We start from the raw sequence: 6,562 nt of genomic DNA on the forward strand, positions 1-6,562 counted from the left end.
ATGTTGTGGAGGATTGAAAAATTGTGGCATGCCCCTGAAGATGATGATCATGAGGCTCCTCCTTCAGTGTCGATAGTCAAGGCTTCTGCAACCCCTCTTGCCGAGTCGTCCATAGCTCCTTCCTTCAAGGTGGTCCTTCCTGAGCCTGAGCCCGACGTGGAAATATTGAATGGCCCGGATGGAGTTGTCGGCGCTACCCCGATCTCAGTTATCCCTCATTCTCCTAATGATGTTGTGACTGGAGCGGAGTTGGATCCTTTGTAACTCCTTTTTTTATCTCTCTTTTTTTATGTATTTGATGTGGTCCGACCTGTGGACCTTTTGAACTTCTGGTTTTGTAACCTTGTTTGGGTGGTTTCTTGACATTTCATAGTTGCTTCTTAACAACTTTTGTTTTTAATCAAGACACTTTTACTCTTGGTTGTCATTGGGCAGCCATTGAGCCTTTAATGTTTTAATTTTTGTGTTTAGTGGTACACTGACTGGGTTTGCGAGGTGCTTTTGCCAGGAGGTTGTTCTTTCAACCCTTGTACGACCTTGTATTTTGGCGACATCATTCGGGCTTTTTAGTCGATTTCCAATAACCTTTCAGGGAGTGTTCTCCTGTAGAACCTTTTCTTTTTAGTTTATTTCGATGACTTTTTAGCCTCGTTTTAGTTTGGATGTGCTTTGCTTTAAGTAGGCATCCTTTTTCGGACCCATACCTTTTAGCTAAGAACTTCATCCTTTTGCCTTTTGTTCCCTTTTTAGTGATCCTTTTCGCGGGTCCGACTTCTCTGTCGGGCCTTCTCAATTATTTTTAGTAATCCCTATTTTTAATTTGACATTGTCAGGTCGCTTTGTATGGGTTACTTTTATAACTTGCAGTAATTTTGACTTCGTCGTTTCACCTTGCCGACCTTTCCTTGGTTTGGCAATGAATTGAGCGTAAATTAATGCATCTTGGTAGGAAACTCTTTTAGGGAATCTTAAATATTTATTTAAGTAGTAAAAATATGAAAACAAGATATAAAAATATGTACATGTAAGGGCTTACGCTACTATCCGGGAAGCTTTCAGGTCTGGGCCTGGAGCCTCATTAAAAAACCCTTTTAGGGGAAAAAGAGTGTGCCTTGGACGGCGGTCCTTTTTTTTAGCTGTCGTACCCTTCTTAGGTTGCAAAACATGCCATGACCTCGGGAGCTCCCGCCCTTGGAGGGTCGGTTACCCTATAGTAACCTTTTCGTAGTAATTATGTGACTCGGTATGGCCCTTTCAAGTTGGCTGCTAGCTTCCCTTCTCCCGAACCGACCTATTCCGATATCATTTCGGATTAGCGCTTCCTTTCTAATCAGAATCTTTCTCAGACTTTTGGAAGTAGGTCGAGCTCCTCCCTTTGTGCTTGGGAGTTGGTATCCTCATTGTAAAAGATCGTCCTAGGGGATCTTTCCTCTACTTTACGGGATCATTGCCTCTATTCCGTAAGTAAGTCGAAGGGGCGACTCCTCAGTGGTGGAGTGTGGCGTTGTCTGGGTACGCCATAGGACTTGTGTAACAACCCAATTCTGGTATGTCATGATCATACTAGAAATTGAGGGCTATCAACTTGGTCTTTCTAACTATTACCTATTATTTATTATATGAGCCTGATTGTTGTTAAAAGCGTAGTTATTTTGTGAGGTACTTTCTTTTTTTTTGTGAAAACATTTGGATAAAAAACAGAATCATTCATAATCAATTAACAACTGATAACAAATACCACAGTTATAAGCAACCACACTTATATACATCTCAACAGTTAATAACATTCGTTTATGCAGCTCTTATTAGAGTAAAGATCCTTAGTTAGAACACCCCTAGGTAAGAACTGAGGAGTTCTTAGTAGGGCTAGGGTTATTAACTAAGTTCATTAATTCTGTGTTGTTTGGCAGAAAAAATAACAAATATAGAGAAGCAGTAAATAAAAGATATAGATAAATAGAGAAAATAGAGAAAACAGAAAGCACAACACAAACAAAAGAATACAAGAAATAAAACACAAATACAAAGAATAGAATACAAACAAACAAAGCATACATTCATTCAACAATTTTATAACAGAGGAAATACACAACCAAGTATGATGCATGTCTGTCCTATGCAGGCCATGAGCTCACGTGTCGATTTACACCCTGCAACCCGACATACCTAGAACAAGTCCTAGATATGATTTCCCTTTGTATCCTTAGTGCATACGTGTCAGTGGTTAAGAATACCACCCCTTCGTGACTACCGGCAGTCGGCGTAAGGCCTCGACCCTATAATCAGTTCGTCGGGCGTCCCTAGATCAACACACAAACAAAAACAACGATCCTTAGTTCGTGGATTTACCCCGAGATCAATACACAATAAACATGATCCTCAGTTCGTGGGTTATCCCCGAGATTAATAAACAACAAACAAATGATCCTCATTTCGTGGGTTATACCCAAGATCAACATACAACAGTTTGTGGGTATTCCCGTAACCAATGATTATCAGTTCGTGGCTTTTTTCCACATATAAAATAGTTAACAGTTCGTAGGTTTCCCCGAGATCAATGATTATTCAGTTCGTGGGTACTTCCTGTATTTAACCAATTATCCGTCTGTGGGTTTTACCTACTCTTCTCTCTTTGTCTGTTTACTCTGCTCTGATTACTCTTTTCTCTGTATCTGTTTACTCTACTCTCATTACTCTTTTCTCTATATCTTTATTACTCTTTTCTCGTTATCTCTTTACTCTGCTCTGGTACTCTTTTCCCTTCTTTATCTCTTTAATCTGCTCTGATTTTCTACTTAACATATGTATTTAAAGCTTTTGTAAATTTCGGTATGAATAGTTAGCCTGTCCCAAGTATAGGTCATTAATTCTATACTGAAACAGTTTAACTTTTCATTTTATACCTAACCCTGGGCATAACTTAAGAACTAATTATGTTGCTCCTAGATCGTGTTTGCTAATTTTTGTTTGATTCTGTCATTAAAACTTTACAGACTTTTTCCTCGATTTTCATTTCTTCTTTAACTTGTTATCTTTCCTTTATCTTTTTCTCACTAATATGTTATTACACTCCCTAAGTTATTTTATGAAGGTAATTATGAGATTCTGCGGCTTAAAGTTGTCTTTCTAAAGCTTTTACAGAAAATTGCCTTTTCCGTATTATTTTATTATTTTTATTAAAATATTATTTTTAATTAAATATTATTATTTAATATTTTATTATTATTTAATATTTTATCATTAAAAGTTTTGAAATTACCCCACTTTAACTTTTAACCTTTGAAATTTACTTTTTATCACTCGTAACTTTTAATATTTCTACTTTTAACCACCCAAACTTTTGGAATTACCAAATAAACCCCCAAACACCAAAAATTTTACTTCCTTGCCCTTTTCAAGAATCTAAGGCCTGTTCTTCCATGTTCTTCATCACACCTCAAAGTGTTCTCGTGTTCTTCGTAAAATTCTTCAAATTCTTTCTCTGTTTTCACCAGTTTTTCAGTCTTTTTAGCAACCAATTTTACCATAATTCATAATAAATTCCCAACCACTAAAACCCCATCTTTTGCACATGATTTTAACACAAATTTATCCACAATTTTGGGCCTAGGTTTTTGGTTTCCAGATGCACTCGAGAACACAAATCATAGCTTGAATTTCATTCAAATATCATCAAATTTTTCAACAAGAATCACTCAGATAAATCATCAATTTGAAGCACAGCCAAAACCATATTATAATCACAAAACTCAAACATAATCAATCAAGATTAAATTCATCAAACCCTACCTGGTTTTTGCTGCTCCTAATTCAATATTTCTTTCAGTGGTCCTTAAGCACTTTTTCCTCCTAAAAACACATCAAGAACAATGTTAATCCAAAAACCATCAACTGACCAATCCCTCTCAGCACGTTAGGAAGGGATATCTTAACTTAGAAATTGCTGGAAATTAATGTTTCTTGGCCTTAAGTCATGTTAAGCATGATTCCAAAGAAGAACATCAAGAAAACACATGTTTAAGCATGGTTCCTTGAGACCGAAGCAAAAGGCAGATGGTTCAGCCAACTCACATTGATTCCAACCTTGATAAGTCATATGATTATGTAGAGAAAGAAGAGAGGATCAATTTAATCGGATTGGAATTTTGATTTGAGTTTTAGTTTAGCAGAAATCAAGGTTTGAAGATTTGGAAACTAAAGAACTTTCTCTCCTTTTTCTCTTGATGATTTTCGCCACAATGAGAAAAATGAGGCAGCCTTGGGGGTTTTGGGGGTTGTAGGGTGAGTTGTGATTGGTTGGCTTGAAACTAGATGTATTGAACACTTGTAAAATATCTCTAAAAATTCTTTTCTGAGCTATAGCATAAAGACACTAGTAAATATTAAATGAGAATAGATCATGTATGATGAGCCTAGCATTGCTTCATTAGAGAGTGCTGTGCTAACTGCACCAATAACTATGACTCGTTAAACCGATTTTCTGTTTTAACTAAACAGCAGGTAACTATAATATCATTCAAGCATCTTCTATACTAATTATATGATAATATTATACTATTATCTCTCTTTCTCATGATCGAGTCTGGTTCACAAACAGAGACAATTACAAAAACTAGAATCAAAACTCTAACCGATACTTCAAACTAGGTTCTTTGTGATTGTGTTATCGAGCTTGCCTCAGAAGAGGTCCTGGCTTAAAGACGACATAATGACAATGAGAATTAAGATGCTTGATGATATAGTAGAGGTGCTTCCTTTACTAATCTTCCGGAGAAATCCATGCCTGCAGAGAATATCTCGCGTACTAAAAAACTAGGGTTGTTACAACTTACGGGAGCTCTTCAACCTAGGCTCCCTTTGCATCCTATAGTCTCCGCTTTGACTCGGCCAATATGACTTTATTGGCGGCTTCTGCCTGTCTGTTGGCTTGTGGGTGTTCCACAGAGGTGAACTGGTGCTTGTAAACTGAGTGCCATTGTCCGTGGTGATGGAGCTTGGGACCCCAAACCTTGTGACAACATTTCGGTGCAGGAATTTCCAACTTCTTTGGGCGGTGGCGGCAGCCAACGGCTCTGCATGGATCCAATTTGTGAAGTACTCTATTCTTATAATAAGGAACTTGACTTGCCTTGATCCTTGGGGAAATGGTCCGAGGAGGTCGAGCCCCCACTTTGCAAATGGTTAGGGTGAAGCAAAACAGATGAGCTCTTTGGGTGGGGCAATATGAAAGTTGGCATGCTTCTGGCATGGGAGGCATGTTTTGACGAACTTTGTTGCTTCCTTTTGCAAGGTCGGCCAGTAAAAATCAGCTTGGAGTACCTTTTTGGAAAGAGCTCGTGCCCCAAGGAGGTTGCTGTGCATGCCACCGTGGACTTCTTCTAGGACTTCCTTTGTAGTAGAGGTCGGGACGCATTTTAGGAGGGGTGAGATCCCTCTCCTGTATAGGACGTCATGTACTATGGTGTAATATTGTGCTTCTCGTACGAGCCTTTTTGCTTCCTTCTTTTCTATGGGGAGTGTTTCGGAGTAGAGGTAGTTGATTATGGGAGTCATCCATCCTTGGTCCTAGTCCGATATGTTTAGGCCTTTTTCTTCTTCCGAGGTTGATGGGTTTTGTAGTATTTCTTGGATGAGGCTTCTATTGTTGCTCCTAGTTTGGTGCTGGCTAGTTTTGAAGTGCCATCAGCCAGGCGTTTTTTCCCGAGGATATATCGGATCTCGTATCCCATGAATTTTCTGAGCTGTTCTCTGGTCCTTGTCTAGGTTATTATCATGGTGGGGTCCTTTGCTGGTAGCTTCTTTATTTGCGAGGTGACTACTTATGAGTCGCTGAAGATGGTAAGCTTTTGAGCCCAACTTCCCCTAGCCAGCTTTAAACTAGCCAGTAGGGCTTCGTACTTGGCTTGGGTATTTGAGGTAGGAAACTCGAACCTTAAGGAGAGTTTGAGTTGGGATCCTTAATCACTTTTTAGGATGACACCTGCTCCACTTCCGGCCTTTGTTGGATGAGCCGTCAACGTAGAGGTTCCAGTCAATGGGGGTGCCTGGGGGTCGGTGTATTTTGCGCGATGAAGTCAGCTAGGTACTGAGACTTGATGGCTGTCCACGCTTCCTACTTAAGGTCGAATTCGGACAACTCAACTACCCATTGTAGGGTTCTTTCCAGCATAGTTGATTTTCCGCAGGATACCTTTTATGGTTGGTTAGTCCGTATTATGATGGTTGGGCCTGAAAATAGGGCCAGAGTTGTTGAGGTGAGTATAGGGCGTATGTGAACTTCTCTTCTTTTGTAGTTTAGTTCAGCCGATGACAGCCTTGCTGATAAAGTAGATTGTTGCAGTCCGTTCTCGTCTTTTTGACTAGAGCGTAGGTCTATCGCCCAATTCCACAATCTAGGTATAGTCAGTTCTTCTTTGTCCGGTGAGTTAAATAGGTGGTTTCCCAGGAATGTTTGAAGTATTGGAAGGTTTCACATTCTGGGTCCTTCGAGTCTTTCCTTTCCTTCCTTGGGTTGCTAAAAAGGGAATGATCTTATGGCTGATCCGGCTAGATCTAGATAGGG

This window comes from Arachis hypogaea, chromosome 4 (assembly GCF_003086295.3).
Source record: "Arachis hypogaea cultivar Tifrunner chromosome 4, arahy.Tifrunner.gnm2.J5K5, whole genome shotgun sequence".
Taxonomy (NCBI): domain Eukaryota; kingdom Viridiplantae; phylum Streptophyta; class Magnoliopsida; order Fabales; family Fabaceae; genus Arachis; species Arachis hypogaea.